The sequence below is a fragment of the Nannospalax galili genome, unplaced genomic scaffold, assembly GCF_000622305.1.
Source record: "Nannospalax galili isolate Female #2095 unplaced genomic scaffold, S.galili_v1.0 scaffold140, whole genome shotgun sequence".
Classification (NCBI taxonomy): domain Eukaryota; kingdom Metazoa; phylum Chordata; class Mammalia; order Rodentia; family Spalacidae; genus Nannospalax; species Nannospalax galili.
Window position 1 is genome coordinate 335,683 of NW_008352267.1, and position 21,746 is coordinate 357,428.

The 21,746-nt window shown below is 34.2% G+C and overlaps 1 pseudogene; it reads left to right on the plus strand.

Annotated features, from left to right (window-relative positions):
• The first annotated feature begins 5,871 nt into the window (after positions 1 to 5,871).
• Positions 5,872 to 14,538, plus strand: LOC103746825 (annotated as a pseudogene).
• The last annotated feature ends 7,208 nt before the right edge of the window (positions 14,539 to 21,746 follow it).

The following is a 21,746-nucleotide window of genomic DNA, read 5'->3' on the forward strand; positions in this document are numbered from 1 at the left end:
ATGCCATTACCTGAACCAGTAGTATCCATGATATTTAAATAACTCCCATGGTAATTTGGCCGTTTATGTAGTATGCACAGAATAAGAGACCACTTTCCAGAGGATGGAAGAGTATAGGCTAAGAGGAAATATTATTTACCATTGAACATTAATAAATGTTTGTTTATAAGTGAAATGTTGGTAATTTTTCTGTTATTTTTAGAAGTCACTCAACTGACAGATTTCTCATTTTGTGTGTGTGTGTGTGTGTGTGTGTGTGTGTGTGTGTGTGTGTGTGTGTGTGTATTTTCGTGTGCCAGGAGAAACACTGTTACTTCACAATTTTGTTGCCTTGGAGCTAACATTTCCAGTTATTCCTTGAAAGCTGAATATGTGTTGTATATTCATTGCATGTTTTGACCTGTTCTGATCCAGCACAGCTATAGGACACTGTGACTGCAGGAGTTGACGTCTGCTGCCTACTCTGAATAGAATCTTGTTTTACTTTTGCATATTACTTTAAATGACTATTTAAGTAAATTATAATCATAGTGTATTTGATAATTTAATAGTTCATTGCTGTGTATAATCAGAATTTCAGACGATATCTAATGAGAGAGTCTTTAATTTGGGAGATTCCATGGGTACAGGGTCTTTGTCTTTAGAAGATTCCCAGCTAGTTCCAGTAAGCTAAATGAATAATGGTTTGCCAAGCACTACCACAAAGTAAACAAGTATCAAAATTTTTGTTATAATTGGCTTGATTAAAATTTGCAAATGGATCTATGCCAATACATAAATCCTGTAGCTCTTGAGTCGAGAGTACAGAAAGTCAAACACTAGCTGCAGGACAGAAGGAAGTAGCTTATGCTGATCCTCTGGTTCCCACAAGGGTTGCTTCCACAGGATGTTTACTAGCATTCTGCATCCAATGCTGCAAGTGGCTGTGTCTCCTGGGAGACATTTTCAGTATAAGAATTGTTAAATTTATCAGGATATTGCATCTTTCTTCCCTTGAGGAGCTGCCGGAGCAATGCTGGAAATCTACTTAACATAAGAAATAGCTTTAGGGGAAACCTACAGGGAGAGATGAGCTTTGGGGGCAAAACAATTTTGTTGTTACAGTTTGAGTTTTACCTTGTTCCAATTTAAAATGCGAGCTTGAAAAAGTGCAGCTGAAAATGTACTCAAATCTTTAGTATAGCTTTATTTTCTTTTCTTTGAGTCATAATTTTTACTTTTTAAAAAATATTTTTTATTGAAATTTTGTGTATTCCATACACAACATCTTAGTTCTCTTTATACCCCTTCCCCACGGGTAGGGGTACCCTCCCATAATTGCCCCCACTGGATTTTAGGCATTCTATCATTTATGTTAAGGTCTATTGAGTCAAATTAGTGTCTACTTGATGTCCCTCAGTGCAAGTTCATCCACTAGGGTCTAGTCAGACTGTCTAGAGTCACTCTCTTAAAGAAGATCAGCTCTTCTTCACCCAGAAGTAATTAGTTTCCCAATAGTTCTTTGCCTAATATTTGAGCCTGAAGAAATGTCTCTTAATAAAATAAATTTTATTGCTATGATTACCCATTTTTCAGATCTGAATGTGCTAAAAATTTCAGCACAAAAGACAAAGTAATATTGATGTAAATATGAAAATAAACAGATTGCTCTGTTAGCCAGACAGGCTGAAAATTCAATGCAGCAAGTGACCCATTAGGATATTCAGAAAAGCAGAATTCAGAAGGAAGTAGTTAACTCCCCAAGTGGTACTGAGCACATACTAGTGAAGCCTTTGGCTCTTAAGTCTATCAGTGAGCACACAACTTCCAAGTTTTACATCATTTGCTTTTTTGACTTTGAGTAGTTTGCTTAGCTTTCTGTACTTTAATTTCCATACTTGGAATTTGGAGATAATTCATATGGGTCATTTAACTTGGTATACAGCATACAGTAACTTGTCAGTAAAGGAAGATTATTATTGTCCTTATTGTTATTGACATATTGGTAAGCAGAAAGTTAATACTGTCATGCAGAAGTGAATGAAATGTCCCAACTGTATATCAAGCTGAGGCCTGTGTACTAGGACTGAAGGAAACAAAGAACCATTGATGACAGTATCATGACTGAGTTGAGAAAATGATGTGTGCTAGAAGGTTATTTTATTAGGTATGAATAGACGATGTCATAATTCTTGAGCCTTTGCATGTCAGTCTTTACATGCACAATCAATAAATTCAAACATTGCTTTGATTCATATTAAGAATGGTGAACTAAATAGTAAATCAGATTGAATTATACTGATGTCTGACCAATAGTGACAATAAGCACAGATATTATGCAATGGTCAGAATATCTGAGGAATTAGTTTTAGAAATTACCTTCAAATTCAAGAATAATACAATGCAATGCCAGTTCCAATACCCTTTCTGTTCAAAATATGATGTTATTGTAATCATGCATTGTCTTTATCAGGTTTAGTAAATATCATTTTGCTAACTACTGTCAAGCTTCCGGAAATGATCACAGTGATTTTTTTTTCTATTGGTTTATTATGTTTATTTATTTATTATTATTATTTTTATTATCATTTACTATTTGTGTGTACGAGTATATTGGCTGAATGTATGTAAGTGCACCCATGTCATGCAATGTCCATGGAGATCAGAAGAGGGCATCAGAGCCATTGGAACTGGAGTTACAGACAGTTGATAGTCACTTTGTGGGTGCTGGGACTCAAACTCAGGTCTTCTGCAAGAGCAGCCCCATATTTTTTTCAATTGGTGACATCTCAGTTATCATTATTTCTACACTTAGATGCCCACATTCAAATCTGATGAAAGTGTTATAGTTAGACAATAATAAAAAATAAAAACATATTTGTTCTTGCTTTCTAAATTCCTTAGTTCACTAAGGTTGTTTGGACAGAATACCTCGTAAGATTATTGGAGATGACTCTCCTGCACTGGATCCCCCTTCTATTTTTGGGTCAATGCCAGCTCCCGCTCTCTCCACCTCAGATCTCTGGACTACCATTTTAGTCCAGACCCGCCCACTGTCCTGATCCCCTGAACTCAGATCTGTTCAACTCACCAACTTAGGTTGTTAGAATTCCTAGGCTGTCCCAACTCTCACCTTGTCCCTAGCCTCCTGTTTTGCCACAGACCTGCTTACTACCCTGGTAAGTCAGATCCCACCTGGTGCACTTTGATTCCCCTGCAGCCTGAACAGCTCCACTCTCTGACACTGGGTCCACCTTAAAGCCTTGGGTGCAGACGAGCTCTGGCTCTTCCTCCTCAGCCTCTGGACTAGGATTCTAACCCAGAGGATTTTAATCCTCTAAGACTCTCTTCAGTATGTCTCCACACCACCTTGATCTGCCTGCCAAAGACATGCTTACTACCCTAATAAGTCAGATCCTTCCCACTGCATCTTGATTCCCTTACAGTCAAAGCAACTCCACTCTCCCCTGGAACTGGCATGCCTTCTAGCCTTGGGCCAGGCCCTCTTTTGCTCTTTCATCCCAGGTCTCTGGACTATCCTCTTAGTTCAGACACCCCTCCCCCACTGCCCTCAAGATCTTGAGTACTCAGACTACAGCTTCCTTTTTCAGACCTTCACAAGGCTGGCCCCATCCCTTTCTTGTCCTTGCTCCCCCTCCTAGCTGCCTACCACAGACCTGCCTACTCCCAGAACAGCATACTACAATGCAGGAACCTGAAGCACACATCAATTAACTTTTCATACCTGAGAAAAAAGCAACCAAGCTACAACAATATAAACAGAACCAAACTTCAACTAAACAAAGGCAGAATAGAATTTTCTATTGGACACAGAGCCAACAAAAGACATACATATACCCAAAGAGCAATGTAAAAACACAAATAATATGAAAAATAAAGAGACTGTTCCCCAGTAAAACCCACCAGTCCTACACAAGTCTACTACAATCAGAATCTCCCCAAGGAAGCCCGTGACATACAATTTGGAAGAACAATCATAAACATGATCAAAGAACTTAAAGAACACACAAGAAACTCAAAGAACTCAAAGATAGGCATAAATTAATGACAGTAGCTCAAGAAAATAAAAATATGTGGCTGTATGAAATAACAGAAACAATTCAGAACTTGAAAAGTGAATTCACAAACAAGAGAGAAATATTAAAGAAAATCCAAGCTGAAATGAAGATGGAATTGAAAAACTCAATATGTCAATTTGAAAGAACAGCAGAAAGCCTCACAAGTAAAATGACTGAAAAGGAAAACAGAATATCCAGACTGGACAACAGAGCTGAAGAATTGATCCCCTTAAGTAAAGACTATAAAAAATATAACACAGAGGAATGGACTACACAGGAATTGTGGGACACCATGAAAGACAAAATGTATGCAACACAGCATACAAGAAGAAGAAACTCAAGTCAATGTCATTGACAAGATCTTCAAAAGGAACAAAGAAGAAAACTTTCCTCAATTAAGGAAAGACATACCTATACGGATACAAGAATTATATAGAACACCAATTAGGCAGGACCAGAATAGATACTCCCCATAGTATATCAAAGTGAAAACCATAATTATACAGAACAAAGAGGGTACTGAAAGCTGCTAGAGAAAAACAAGTTACATATAAAGAATAACCCATAAGAATTACCGATAGCTTTTCAACGTAAATTATGAAAGTGAAAAGAGCCTGGACCAAAGTTTTACCAATTCTAAATGACCATATATGCCAACACAGAATACTTTACCCAGCAAAACTATCAAAGTCAAAGGGGATGGAAAATAGTCCATGACACAAATAGGTTAAAATTATTCATGTCTACCAAACGAGAAGTACAAAGAATACTCAAAGCAATACAAAGGACCAAAATATAAATGAGTATAGCCAAGATGTTGCAGAAAAAAAACAAAGAAGGAAATTTCTGTAATTACTTAAAATTACAGAAACAAAATAAGATCAAGAACACAAACAAATTAAAATGAGAGTAATCAATGTATATCTTTCAGTAATAACATTAAATATCAATGGCCTCAACTCCCCAGTAAGAAGACACAGGCTAGTGGAATCGGTTAAGAAACAAAATCCAACTTTCTGTTATCTTTAAGAGGCTTATCTCACTTTGAAGGACTATCTGAGGGTGAAAAGTTAGAAAAAAATGTTCCAAGCAAATGGCAGTAAGAAGAAAGTTAACAGTAATCTGAAGATTTAAAGAGGGTCACTTCATCCTAATCAAAGAAGAAATTGTCCGAGTTGATATTATAATCATGAATATATATGCACCAAACTCTATTGCACTGAAATTTTGGGAAAAAATTACTACAGAACTATAAAATGTAGATTACCCCAACTCAATAATAGTAGGTGAGTTCAATACCCCTACTATCTCTAATTGACAGGTCAACTGGACAAAGAATAAACAAGAGACACCTGAATTAAGTGATATCTTACATAAAATGGACCTAACAGTCAGCTACAGAATATTACAACTAAATACCCAAGAATGCACTTTCTACTCAGAATTCCATGCAAGTTTCTCTAATAGTGACCACAAACTGAGACACAAAAATGAATCTCAACATATAGAAAAAAGTAAAAGAATTCCATGCATTTTACCAGAGCACAATGAACTAAAGATTAATCAACAGCAAAAGATGCTCTAATAACTTCTTGAACTTATGGAGATTAAACAACACACCTGAATGATGAATATGGCAAAAAGAAATTATGAAAGAAATAAGCCCCCTTCCCTCAGATGAGGCTGAGCTGAGGCACATGGGCTGGAGACACTGCAGGACCTGCAGCCAGGAACATCACGACAATGAAGTTGGTGGCTTGCTTCCATCTCAAGCAAGCTGAGGAAAGGTTATTCAAGTCCGCATTTTAAAAAAATGGCCTCCAATAAAACTACATTGCAAAATATGGGAAAGAAACAGAATGGGAAGAGCAAAAAGTTAAAGATGCAGAGCTGAAGAATTTGTGGTAGAGAAAGTACTGGATCAATATGTAGTGAATGGGAGGGAAGGTGGAGTATTTCCTAAAGTGAAAGGGATTTTCAGATGCTGATAATGCTTGGGAACCCAAAAAAAATTTAGATTCTCCAGAGTTAATTGAAGCTTTTCTTAATTCTCAGCAAGCTGGTAAATAAAAAGTTGGTACAAAAAGAAAATCTTTATCTGACTTTGAATCTGATGTTAGCAATTCAAAGAAGAAAAGACATGCTGCTGATAAACCAAGAGGCTTTGACAGCAGTCTTAATCCTGAATGAAACATCAGTGCCAGAGACAACAGTGGAGAATTGATGTCTCTCATGAAATGGAAGGATTCAGATGAGGCTGACATGATGCTGGCCAAAGAAGCAAATATGAAATGTCCTCAGATTGAGTTACGTTTTATGAAGAGAGACTGACTTGACATTCTTGTCCAGAAGATGAAGCTCAAAAATTGTTTGCAATTTTAACATATATTTTTTACATAGATGGATAGATAGATAGATAGATAGACAGATAGACAGATATAGATGATATAGATATATAAAATCTGGATCTTGGTTTTTGGATTCCTAGTGTGAAAAATGTTCTAATGAAAATCAAGTTTGATATATCAGTCTTGAAAGTGTGATAGTTGTTGGGGTATTTTTTTTGATTTTTGTCATTAGAAAGCACTGGTTACTTTGAACCAATAAAAGCTATCTGTAGTTGCTTCCTTTAACTAAAGAATATTTGATGCCATAATGTATTTCCTCTGCATTGAAGAGCAACTTTTTCTATAAATGTTGGGGCCTATTTTCCAGCCACTACTCAGTCAGAATTTATTTTTAAGTGGGATACAAAAAGACCATTCTGGTTTTGTTTATATTAGTGTATATGCATAAAATATTTAATGTGACTGTTTTTTTTTCTAATTCACCAAAACAAAAATAACATACTTTGATGGGATTATATCATAGTGAAAAATGGAAGAATCAATTTGGTTCAGTTAAAAATTTTCCTGAAGACAAAACCTTCAAAATTAAATAGATGATAATGTTAGTTGGACAGCCACATCAGAATTCATGTGTATTCTTACATAAATGCTGCTTATTTTCAAAATTTATTGCTACAAACCCAATTCTTACACTCAAAGGAACCAGACAAATAGTTTGTGAAGGGTCCTCTAGTGAGTCATTCATATAGAGTAAGTTGAAATCTGGGTACTAAAAGGTTATAATTCATGGAACATCTAAACTCACAGAAATGTAATTATGGTTAGAGATGTTGACAATATTAGGACAGTTCACATGGGTGAATAAACAAAATTTGGTAATATATATTATTGAACTGTATGTTGTTCTTAACCCTGACTCATTCCTGACTGGTAGGCTTAATCTTTTCAGTATTTGGGTTACTGGTTCAACAGCACCTAGGAAAATAACTTGTAGTATCAGACTGTTGTCCAATGGTATATTGTTTTCTTTATCGTAAATAATGGTGAACAGTGATCAGTAAATAGTTTTGTATTACTTTTAAAAAAGAAAGAAAGAAAATTATTCCCAGAACTAAATGAAAATGATAACAGCCCCCCCCCACACACAAAAAAACCAACTCTGGAACATTTAACAGCAGTTCTAAGATGGAAGTTTATAGTTTTAATGCTAACATTGAAAAATCAGAAAAAGCACCTATAAATGACTTAACAGTACAACTCAAGACTCTGGAAAGGCAAGAAAAAAATAAATTCAAAACTAGTGAATGAGAAGAAATCACAAAAATCAGAGTAGAAATTAATAAAATAAAACAAAGAAATTATTACAAAGAATCAATGAAGCTAAGAACTGATTCCTGAAAATTTAAGCATGATAGACAGACCCTTAGCACAGTTAACCAAAAGAAAGGGAAAATCCAAACTAAGAAAATCAGAGGTGAAAGGGGAAACATCACAACAGACACACATCAACACATGCATGCACACACACACACACACACAAATTCAGAACATTAGAAGGTAATACTTTAAAGACTCATTTTCTATTAAATTTGAAAACCTAGAAGAAATGGATGAATTTCAGAATTCGTGGAAACCACCAAAGTTGAACCGAGAAGAAATCAACAACTTACACATACTGATAACAAATAAGAAATTGAAAGAGTAATACAAATCCCACACCCAGGTTCACAACAGGTTTATTGCAGACATTCAAAGAAGATCTGCAACCAACACTTCTTAAGTTATTCAAAAATATAGAAACACAGCTAGAACTCCCAAACTACTTCCATAAAGCCAGGATCACTTTATTTCTAAAACCAGGGAAAGACACAGCAAAAAGAAAATTATAAGCCCATGTCCTTAATGAACATAGCCACAAAGATTCTCAACAAAATACTTGAACACCACATAGAGACACACATCAAAAAGATCTTTCAATAATGATCAAGTCAGCTTTATTCCAAAGATGCATGGATGGTTCAATATATATGTCAATAAATGTAATAAATCATACAGATAGACATAAAGACAAAATTAACATGGTCCTCTCAATAGATAAAGAAAAGACCTTTGAAAATTCCAACATGTATTCATGCTAAAAGTCCTAGAGGGAATTGGACTGGATGGAACATAATAATATAATAAAAGCAACATATAATAATCCCACAATCAACATCATTCTAAATAGGGAAAAACTGGAAGGATTTTCATTTAAATCTGGAACCAGATAAGACTGTACATTATCTACAATCTTTTTAAATATAATGCTGGAAACCCTTACTCTTAAGAAAAGAGAAGGAAATTAGAACAATAATTTGAAAAGAAGAGGTTAAATTATAACTATTTGCACACAATATATTATACATAAGAAACTCAAAATATTCCACCCAACAACTGATAGAAATGATCAATACTTTTAAGAAAGTGGCAGGTTACAAATCTAGTTTCAAAAATTAGTATGAAAACCAAGCAATAAGAGAAAGTATTCATGGAAACCCTCGCATTCACAATAGCCTCAAAAAAATATTTAAGAATAAACATAACCAAAGACATTAAAGATCTGTACAGCAGACAGATCTCTGTGAGTTAGAGGCCAGCCTGGTCTACATAGTGAGTTCCAGGACAGCTGGGGCTACAGAGAGACCCTGTCTCAAAAAGACCAAAAAAAAAATTTAACTATTTAATGAAAGAGATAAGGAAGACACCAGGAGATGGAAGGACCCATTGTGCTCATGAATTGATAGAATTAATATTGTGAAAATGACAGTCCTACCAAAAGCAATCTATAGATTCAGTGAAATGTCAATCAAAATCCCCATGACATTTTCACAGATTTAGAGAAAATCATTCTAAAATTCATATGGAATCAAAAAGGATACTGAAAAAAGCAGGCTTAAGAAAAAAGAATAATGCTTTAGGGATTCACATATAAGTTTTCAAAATATATTACAGAGATATATTCACAAAAATAGCATGGCACTGGAGCAAAAACAGGCAAATAGATCAGTGGAACAGTATAGAAGGCCCAAACATGAGTACATGCATTATGACCACCTGACATTTGACAAAATTGCCATGAACACAATGGAGAAAAGATCATTAATCACTGTTTAGTAGAGAGTTCTATTTCATTAACAAAACTTTAGGTGCCAGACTGCTTGGAAAAAGACTTAAGCTATGTGATAACTTTTATAATAGATAATGTAATATTCACTCTAATGTAAACAGTTTGCAAATCACTAATTTCATAATAAAAATATTCTTGGAGTCTTTATACTTTCAAATAGCTAAATTTTATGTTGATAATATATAAATAATTCAGTGGCATAGCTTAAGAATATAGTGAGTATTGTTTATAAGTCACATGGATTGTTGAACAGTAGAATCTTTTTAGAATGACCTGAAGGCTTTAAAGTCATATGAAACAGAAAAAAATAAATCACAAAATGGAATAAACTCAGATGTTCTAATTTAATATGGTTACTGAAAAAATTTAGACATGAAGAACTAATAAAAGAAACAACAAAAGAAATCTCAAGGTATATAGATTATTTATAGTAATTGTTTGAAAAAAGCATAAAAGATGAGCAGAATAAGAATTTTTATCTTTATTTTCTCTAATGTCTCTCTAGGAAATAGTAGGCCAACAACTCCCAATTTTTAAGGAAAAGTTAAAATGGTTACTGAAAAAATTTAGACATGAAGAACTAATAAAAGAAACAACAAAAGAAATCTCAAGGTATATAGATTATTTATAGTAATTGTTTGAAAAAAGCATAAAAGATGAGCAGAATAAGAATTTTTATCTTTATTTTCTCTAATGTCTCTCTAGGAAATAGTAGGCCAACAACTCCCAATTTTTAAGGAAAAGTTAAATTGAGCAAAAATATATTTGCTCAAACTGTTTAACATTTATGCACAAGGTCAAAATTACTATGATTTTTATATTTCAGTTATTCCTAGCCTGTTGATTTTTCCTAGCTCTAGCCTTGTCTCAAAGTTAGGAATCATAAAAATTAGAGCATTCAAGTAAACAATACTTACAAAAGATACTATTATCCATCAAAATATGAAAAAGAATCATTGAATGGGGACTGAAAGATGACTCAGTAGTGAAGAGCACTGGTTGCTCTTGCAGAGGACCCAGGTTCAATTCCCAGCACCCGTATGACAGCTAATAACCATCCATAACTCCAATTCCATGTGATCTGATGCCCTCTTCTGGCCTCTGCAGAAACTGCACAACATGTGTGCACTTACATGCAGGCAATATACTCATACACATAAAATAAAGATAAAAAACAAAACATTTTAAAGAAAAAGAATTATTGGGAGAACTTAAGGATGACAGTGCAAGGACAAAATTTAAACCATCTCTTTTCTGCATAAGGGGGTTCAAACATATGATAGTATACTCACTATTTTGAACCAAATATTTTGTAAAATTTCAAATGTAAAGAGGGTCACTCTTAATTTTCATTTTTTCTTTAAAGTGTATTCTAAAACTCCTATGTGAAAGTGTGACCAGGGACTACAGGAGATTGTTATTAGCACAGACAAGAATTTGGGGAGGAGGGGATCCCTCATGTAGCTGTTTCCTTTGAATACAAGTATTCTTTCCCAGAAGTAGAAGAGAGGATAAAAAGACTGGGAAGCTGATAAAACTCATGAGGGCCAGACAGCCAAAAACTTACAAAATTCAGAGGCTCAGAAAGTAGAACTCATGAAGGTCAGGCAGTCAAAAACTTACAAAACTAAGAGGCTCAGAAAGTAGTGGTGTTCCTCAAGCTTCTCACTAAAGTTATATAACCAGTAAACAGCTATTGGGGAGAAGAGACTTTATTGAAGACACATGCAAGGTGGGTAGGGAACTCCAGGATGCTGTTTTCATGAGTTGACATCCAACCTGGGGGAGCTATTGTAGATTGTTGTCCTTGAATAACCCTTACTCACGGTCTTATAAGTAAAACTCAACGGACCCATTGATTCACAAAGCCAAACTTGGATGGAATTCTTTTTTTTTAATTTAATTTTTATTTTATGTGTATGACTGTATTGCCTGCATATATGTAAGTACAATGCCTGTGGTGATCAGAAGATGGCATTGGATCACGTGGAACTGTGTTTACAAAGACAGATGCCATGTGAATGCTGGGAATTGAACCCAGGTCCTCTTCAAGAGCAGCCAGTTCTTCTAAGCTGAGTCATTTCTCCAGCCCCTAGAATTATTTCTTGATATTTGATGGTGCCTTAACTTGGATGAATAAACATTTCTTCACAACTCCCCGAGGAAAGTGACACAATATACCTACAAAAAAACTCTGTTTCAGTGACGTATATCTCCCCTTAAGAGTTCTCCCATATTTGATGTGCTTTCTCAAATTATCTACATACCTTTCAACTATTTTCAGTTTCAACTTAGTTTCAGTTTTTGTCTTCCTCATCTTCCTCCTCATTTTCTATATCCTTCTTCTCCTTCTGTTCCATCTCCTCCTCCTCTCTTCCTCTCTCTCCCATTTATTTCTCTCCTGTTCACACACACATACACACACACAAACAAAAATACACTTTCATGCATCTATGCACAACACAGAAAAAAACTAAGATACATCCAACTATTGCATAGTATACAGTATTTTTGCTTTTGTTAAGAATACAAAAGTTTTGTAAGAAAATTCACTCAGGTGTAAATTAAAATAAATATTATCTAAAAATAAAATGGCATAGTATTTGTAAATGTCGTATTTATTATATATCTATTATGCAGTTGACAAATATATATGTAAGGTGAAATACATATTATAGAATGATTTACACATAGAAATATTTGTATACTATGATCTAAGAGTATAATCAAAGTATGACATTCAAAAATCTTGTATTTTCCCTTATAAAACATTTTGCTCATTTGAAGGGCAGGAGAGATGGCTCAGCAGTTAAGAACACTGGTTGTTCTTGCAAAAGACCCACGTTGAAATCCCAGCACCTACATGGCATCTAACAGCTGTCCGTAACTCTAGTTCCAGGGGATCGGACAGCCTCTTCTGACCTCCACAGGCATTGCATGACACAAGTGCATTTATGTACATGCAGGCAATACATACACACACATAAAATAAAAAATAATAAATAAAATTAAAAACAAAAACATATGCTTAACATTTTGTTCATTTGAAATACAGATTTGTTATTCATTTTCAGAATACCCACTTTGTGATCATTTTTATTCAAAATAACATTATTATCTTTAACTGACTTATATTTTGAAATGATTCTTATATAATCATGCTTATATGTATGTATTTGCATATATATATATGCCAGTCTTATAGGACATATACACAGTTTTTAGAGGAAATTATTACAAATATGGTAAAATGTTATTAAGTTTTTGATGGAAGCTTTGGCAGTTTCCTAGACTGGAGGAATCATACAGACGATTGCCAATAAAGCCTTTGTGTCAACTTGTTCTCATTTTATTGATTTAGATCTCATTATTTACCCATATTTTTATTTAATTTCATCCTGAAGATAAAGTCTTACTTTGTATATTTGCTTCTCTTTTAGCTAGGCCCACATTTGAGGAAATTTTTACACATACAAACATTTTTTGCAATAATTTGATGCGTAAATTAAGATTAAGTGCTTCCTTATAGCTGAATAAGAATAGATGCATGTGCTGAATACAACAAAAACAGAAACAGATGGTGTACCACATGCACAACATCTTAATTCATCTCTTTTCATGTCAGACAATTACACAGCAAGCATACTATGTTTAACTCATTTTCATAGACTTCGCAGATTCCCTAAGGGAGAAACGAAATGGCTTTTGCAAGTGTTCTATACACATTTACACAGATACAGTGCCTAGTTATTTTTTTAATATTCTATCTTCAAAAAAAATACACAGACTTCATTTACATAATTTGTGTAAAACATTATATTTACTTCTTTTCCAGTAAATAAGGCAAATGCTCAATAAAGCAAGTTCCATAGGAAACTATTTTATTTATTTATTTTTTTGGCAACAGAAAAGTAAATACTTATCCTCCAAAAATAAGCCACAAGCCACATGTAAACCTCTTTTCTTTCCTCTCATAATTCTGCATAAGTACACTTTAAGGTATTGATTTTGGCTCTTCTTTTTCATAAAACTTTTTTGTATACATTTAAGAGTTATTTATTTTATTATTTCAAAAGAAATTCATTTTACTAAATTTAGAAAATACAGAGAATGCATAAAGTGAAGCATTTTAAGTGATTTAGCATACAACTAATCAAGAAATATATATATATATATGCATGTGCATATAATATATACATGGGCAAAATATGTATACTACAATTTTCCTTTGTCCAAAATGTATCATAATACAGACATGCTGTTATGCGACTTGCTTTTCACTTCACATATTGTTAACCTTTTCATCTTTCCTAGTCTACATCATTTGCAGACCCCTTTGCCAATCTTCTCCACCCTCCCACTCTGCTTTCTCCCTTTTCACATAAGTTGCAACCTTTCATTTTCTTTCTCAGAAAATTCAGAAGCCATCAGAAAGAAACAATCCCTTACTTTCCTGAGGCTAAGCCTGTGCTAAGTGACCCATGCCACTGTAACTCACTCCTGCAGCTCATTTTTCTGCGATAGAGAAAGCTATCATCAGCTAGGTCGTCTTGGTCCTCCTAAATTGTTCTGGCCACTGTCTCACTGACGCTCTGGATGGGAATGTCCAGTAAGTCTGCTAGCCTCTTCTCATGAACAATTCCAGTGCACCTCAAAAATATGTTTCTAGGATTGGGGAGAATGCTCAGTGAGTAAGACCACTTGCTGTGCAAGTGTGAAAACCTGAGTTTGGATCCTCAGCACCTACATTTTAAAGTCATTGGCATTTAGGGACATCTCCCCCATCATCTGGCAAGGAGAAGGGCCAATGGTACGCCCTCAGTTCTTGTTCATCCCTTCACATAATGACATTCTCCATGAATTTTGGTCTTCACTTATGTCTGCTTTATCTGACCATGTCTCTAACTTCATCAGGCCAGTGATCATGCCCGATTTGCTCATCAAAGGTCTCCAAGAGCCAGCATAACGCCGACGTACAACTGTTAAACATCCTTGGAGATGGAAGAAATTGCTAGAACAAGGGGCCTGGAAGGCTTACATTGGCCTCAAAGGTTCTTTATTGTCTTAAACCTAAGGATTTAATGTCTAGCTTTGCCTTTCCCAGGACCACTTTGGCAGGGATACACAAAGAGTGGGTCTAGGAAAGTTGGTTGGCTAATAGTCTCAGCACAGAGATCTTCCAAGCAAAGTCTGCTTAACTTAGTGTAGTTTTCTTGCTTCCTCCCTCCCTCCCTCCCTCCCTCCCTTCCTTCCTTCCTTCCTTCCCTCCTTCCTACTTTCTTTCCTTCCCTTCTCTCTCCGTTCTTTGCTCTTCCTTTCCCACCTCCCTCTCTCCTTTGTATATTTTCTGATTACTAATCTTCCCACTTTGAAAAAAAAGTATAAACCTTCAGAACTTTTAACAATCCATTCCTTTCAATAATTTTTAAGAAAGATATTTGCACAGACTTACATCCTCTGTAATTTCTTGTAGTACTGCAAAATATCAGAAGAAATCTAAAAAAATGGAAATATGTATGATGTGTGTAATAAATCATGCCTTATGTGTTTGTAAAACTATCTTTTTACTCAAGAGCTGTTTTACGTGCATGAGTTTGGCTTTGAATATGAAGAAAAAGAATATCAAGATAATTATAAGAAAAATACAGAAATTAGGAAATTCTCAAAGGACTGATGATCCAAAGACACTTTGGACTTTCTTTTGAATTACCCAATAGGTAAATTCAACTAATTAATCTCTTTACATTCTATTTGATTTGAACTATATGATTACAGCTTTAAATCATTATTCTGACAAATCTGGATAATGTGGATCCACAAATCATCTTTTGTTCCCTAGATATCGTGAGAATTAACTCAACTTAGTTATATGTTCTGAAATATGAATCGGTAACCTGAGTTTGGTGGCTCCATCTTGTAATCCCAGCATTTACCAAGCAGAGGCAAGAGAGTTGCTGTCAGTTTGATGGCAACACGGGACACAGTTCCAACCCTGCTGGGTTACAGTATAAGATCTTGTCTACAAAATTAAAAGTAATCAATTATTTGAGTATATTGGTTGTTTTATAAAATAATTAGCAACTTCTTTCTATATAATATAAAGTGTTTTCAGCCTTAGTGTTCATTATATGTTTTTCAATGCTTTGTAAAGCACATTGGTACATTAGTATTTAAGCTACATTCTTCAAATTTAAGCTACAATCACAGCTAATATTCACCAGTATGTGTTTAAAATAGTATATTAATGAAAAAGGTCTTGTAATTAAAGCATCTCCCCAGGGAATATGTGGTGATATTGTGCTTTTTGTTCTGATTCTGTATACCCGTTTCTATTACTATTAGTAACATTTATATAAAGGCCCATCATATAACAAGATAAACACATTAAGAGCACATACCATATACAAAATATAAATAAATGAACGTATAAGATATTAATCAAGAGAAAATGAATTTTACAATCCATATTTTCTTTTTTTAAATTTTATTATTTTTATTTTAAGTGTATGTGTGTATTTCCTGCATGTATGTGAGTGCACCCATGTTATGCAATGCCTGTGGAGGTCAGAAAAGGGCATCAGATCCCCTGGAACTGGAGTTACCGACAACTGTTAGCTGCCATGTGGGTGCTGGGATTCAAACCTGGGTCTTCTGCAAGAACAGCCAGTGTTCTTAACCACTGAGCCATCTCTCCAGCCCACAATTCATATTTTCTTAAAACGTTATTGATTTGGTTACTAAGAAAATATAAAAGATGGGCTGGGGACTGGAGAGATGATTCAGCAATTAAGAGCACTGACTGATATTGAAAAAGACCAGGGTTCAGTTGCCAGCACTCACATGGTGGCTAACACCAGTCTGTAAATCCAGGTTCAGGGGATCTGACACCCTCTTCTGACCTTGTGGGCATTACATGACATGGGTACACTTATACATGTATGAATTTAATTATTCAGTCATACACATAAAATAAAAATAGTAGAATACTTAAAAAATAAATGAAAATAAAAAGTGGACTAAAGAAATGGCTCAGAGGTTAAGAGTATTTGCTACTCTTGAAAAAGAGTTCAAGTCCCAGCACACATGCTGGGAGGCACACAACCACCTGTAACTCTAGCTCCAGGAAGTCTGATATCATTTTCTGGCCTCAACAAACACCCAAACACCCATGGATAAGCACACAAATATACACACAAATAAAAATAAATATTTTAAAAGTATTAAAATTTGAGTGATAAGAGATATATTATTTACATGGATGAGTATACAATGTGATTCCATTTGACATAAAATAATTTTTTTTTGGTCTTTTTGAGACAGTGTCTCCCTGTAGCTGCAACTGGTCTGGAACTCACTGTGTAGACCAGGCTGGCCTAGATCTCACAGAGATATGCCTGCCTTTGCCTCCCAAGTTCTGGGATTAAATGCATGTACCACCAACCCTGGCCAGAAATACCAATTTTTAAAGGCAAAGTTTGAACATAAAAGCCAATGTTGGAATTTTATTCTACTGTCAGGTACGCTAATTCTTTTGGTCACTATACTTAATATTTTGTAGAAGATGGGAAATTATGGTCAGCTCCAAAGTAGATGACTGAAGTGCCATATTAAAAATAAATCAAACAAATAAGTTGTCTAAGATTATTCCTTTCAGTAAGATCAATACTTTAAGTGCTCACTGAATATGCCAATAACTTCTTCCACAGTAACTCTTGTAATTACAGATGTTTTGCAAACATATCTGCACATCTGTACTCTAGTAATGTCTTTAGCAAGAAAATAATGTGCTAATATCATTTTGTTTAAAAACATGGAGTGTCAGTAACTTTATATTCACTGTAAGATATAAACATGAATAATTAGTAATGACAACCTGGTACAAGAAACATAATTGTAAAGTAATCCAGAAAGGCAAAATTTTTCGTGTTTTTTAATGTTTTCCTAAATTAAAAGACAATGCACTTTGGAACATAAGAAAACAGGAGCCCCCACCCCCCCACAATTTCTAATTTAAGATTTGTCAATTCAGGAAATTGCAAGATATAATTATTCTCATAGATGCAGGAAGAAAATTATATTTAAGACAAAATATTAAGACAAAATAACCTGATTGCATTGTGGCACACATGGCTACTATGCATCAAAATTTAGACCTCTCATAACTATGGAAAATTAATTTGGATAAATGAAATAACTAACCAAATTCATATAAAATTAAATCATGTTTTGCTTTGATAATTATTTTGTTCTTAGGATTTTGCTGGGCTCTAATACATACACACATACATACACAAACACATGTATATGTATATAATTAAATGATTGAATTCAGTCATAATTGGGACTAGGAATAGGTATAACAGTGGGAAAGAGACTAATTATATGCATTTACTCATCAAATATTTATTGGGCATGACTTTGTGTTTCATTCTATGGAAATCATAGTTAAACTAAATAATGAAAACTGAAATATCATGACCAAATGACATTATACTGACAAAGATGGGAGAGGAAAAAAAATGAAGCTTTGGGGAACCTGAGATCAACCCAATTAAAACTTCACTGAGTAAGAGAAGTCAGCTGGGAAAGGAACTGGAAAACATGGCATCACAAACACGTGTAGAAGATCCTCCTATTTGATAGAAAGAAATGCTGGCATATACAAACAAAAATGAAGGAGAAAATGGAATACATATAAAATACATAGAAATTAAGATGTAGAAAAAATATATAATTTACAAGAAAAAGATGATATGTTTCATGTTATTTTGTGTTATTGACTAGCTTTGCTTTTTAAGTTCATGACTTGTTCCAAACTTTAAAAATTAACAGTTGGAATTAAAATCATGAAAGGTAAAATAAATCTTTAAACCAATTCCTGTGTAGGACATATGCTATTTTTATTTATTTATTTTTGGTAGGAATTTAGCTGTTCTATTTGCTAAACAGTTCTCAGAAAACACTTTATCATCATCTGTTTCAGGCAGTAGTACAGGACTCTGTTGAGAAGGGCCCTATGGTTCATTGTTATGCTGACAATCCCTAGAATTCCATTAATGCATTTGAACAAGTAACCTTTTCATTCCATTTTACACAATCTCCATATGTTGAGTAAGAGTTGACAAAATTAATTTTCTTCATGTAACACGCAGCGTCTTTCCTTTAAGTGTACACTGTCTTGCCAATAGGAAGTCAGCATAGACAAATTCCCTTTGGGGTAAAGGTCCACAGAAACATTAGTCTGAAAGCTCACAAGAATTAGCCCTGAAATGACTGCCTTACTTTTTTATTTTTATTTTTTCAAACAACTTAGTATTGGGAGATTTTGAGCCTTTTTGCTTTCACTGAATGAGAACTTAAGGGGTTTAAGGTCTGGAACTACCACAGTTGTCTTGCAGTCAGGTTAAAAAAAATAATTAAATAAGCCCTGCCTAGATGCAAGATAGCCCTCAGAGAGATGCTAATGACCTCATGACCTCGTAACCTCATAAAACACACAGAACTGGGTGCACACCCGATTTCTCAGCATTTAAATTGAAATCATAAATTCTCTTTCTACTTCAACCAGGTTTATTCACATTTTTTATGTTTCTTAAAGTCAAAAGAATCCTTATGAAAGTGCATTCAGCAGAAACATGATAAAAATAAGTTTCATTTTCATCTTGATATTTACAAAATCTCTTAGCTAGATATAAAGATGATGATCTTTCAAATTACAGCTTAAATTCAAAGTCTTCATTCCAGGGCTAACGGTATAAGAAATAATTGTGGTTAAAAAGGATTGTGTTTATACTGTGTGTAGTGAATCTTGTCCTTAACAATCTCAGATGCGTATGCTTCCACTGTCTTAGAACTCAAAAGAGCATAAAATGAAAAAAGTTCCTTTTGTATATAATAAAGCACAGTCTCATACAGAAAATTTCCGAAGTTCCTATTACTTTTCTTCATTTAGATGATAAAATATACTTTGTATTCTGATATAAATTATTTTTATTTACTCGTTTGCATCCTTCCTTCTTTAAAAAATATATCTATTATATCTTAGCCAGATCGACAGTGATATATTATGAGGTTGTGTGTAAGTACATCACTTCAACAGTTTGGGTACATATTTAATAATTGTCTTGACTAGACTGAAGATACCAGATTTATTGATTAATGTCATGAAGATATAAGATAAAAAAGCTTTATTGCAAAGAGAGACTAGCATCCATTACTTTTAACAGAAGACGTCTGTCATTCTGGAGAAAGACTTTTATTACCTCTGTGGCATGCTGGAATTTATCTTCCTCTGTTTACAGTTTTCTGGCTATGACTAATGAAACTAGGCAAATGTGAACATTTACAAGAATTTAACTGGGTTGAGAAATTAAAAATAACAATTTTCTAATGTAGAATTCATGTTTTTCAAATATATTACAATATCTTATCAAATCTTAAGATATCCTAGATCTGCCATTATTTTAAGTAATATACAGAAATTTTGAACTGGTGCTTATTAAAATTAAACAAAATCAAGTCATGAAAATATTATTTAACATGGAAAAATTTCCAGCATATATTCTTAGAAATACATGTGGTAGGCACCTTCTGTTTGTCTGGATCCTTGCTTTGGGAAATTGCATTGCAAAGCTGGCCAGTTTGATCAGTGTGTAATCATGAGGCATTTTTGAGTCAGAATTTATGTTTTTCATCTTATTGGTAAAGTGGAAAATCTTTATTTTTTTTGTTATTCATTTTACCTTTGTCGCAAATATGCATCTGCTTCTGTGTACGTTGTTGCTATGTGTGTTTCCTTTACAAAATGTTCGAATTGGTTAAGTAATCTGAATTTTTCTACATTTTACTTATACATATCACAATGATTCACTTCTAATCTTGCACTTCACTGTTAAGCCTATGTTGAGGAAGATAATTTCTTTATGTTAAGAGAGTCAGATTTGGGACTGGGGAAATGGCTCAGTGGTTAAGAACACTGGTTGTTCTTGAAGGAGACCCAGGTTCAAATCCCAGCACCCACATGGCAGCTAACAACTGTCCATAGTTCCAGTCCCAAGAGATCCAATAGCCTCTTTTGACCTCCGTGGGCATTGCACAACATGGGTGCTGTTACCTACATGCAGGAAATACACGCATACACATAAAATAAAAATAATAAATAAAAAAATTTTAAAAAGAGTCAGATTTGTGTTTTTTTTATGGCTTTATTATTGTGCTGTACTTGAGAAATACTACCCTATCCTACTGGCATACAATATTCTTTAACTAAAAATGTGAATTTTGCCTTTGCATTTAAGTAGTTTCTCTTGTATTACTTACTAACACTGTGTGTGAGGTGACATAGAGATTACCTTAAATTTCTTTTTCTGTGAAGGGAAAATCACAAATGGACTGCTTGTTAATTCCTTCTCCATTTTCAAGTGACATGCCAGGGAATCGTTGTCATAAGTTGTTTCCATGCTGGGATCTACTCTTTGCTCAATCTTTGATTTTATTGTACTAATTATGACTACATATGCCAAAGTAAATTACTTTGTAATTTTACAGTTAATATTGATATATTTAACATAATTTCCTTGCCTGAATTTTCAGTAATATCTTGGCTTTGGTGGCTCCCTGTGATTTTGCCTTATTTCAAGTTCTAGGAACAGTATGTCTGTAATTTATACTGATTTTTTAAAATTAACAGATCAGTTTGGAAAGAGTAGAAATCATTTCAAGATTTTAAAATTTCTCATCCATGAATATTATACAAATATGTATTTAATGTCTAACTTTTTGTTGCTTCATAGTATTATTTTTATTGAATTTTGGCAAGTTTCACACAGTGTATTTAAGCACATTTAGATCCTCTCTACCTATACACTTCTTATAGACCCCATTCTCAATTTCTTGTGTTTTGTTCTATATATTAAGGCCTATAGAGTCAAACTTGTGTCCCCAAATTTCTTTCAGCGTGGGTCCATTCACTGGAGTCTGCTTAACCTATCTAGCAGTACATCTTAATGAAAACAGACCCTCCTCCATGGAATTATCCATTGCAAACAAGTCTTCAGGCAAAGTTGGAGAGTATTAGCCACTTCCCCAAGTCCATGCTTGAACTTCATCTGGCTTGAGCGTGTGTGGGGTCTTGTGCAACTGTTACCTTTGCTGTGAATTCAAATGGGTAACATT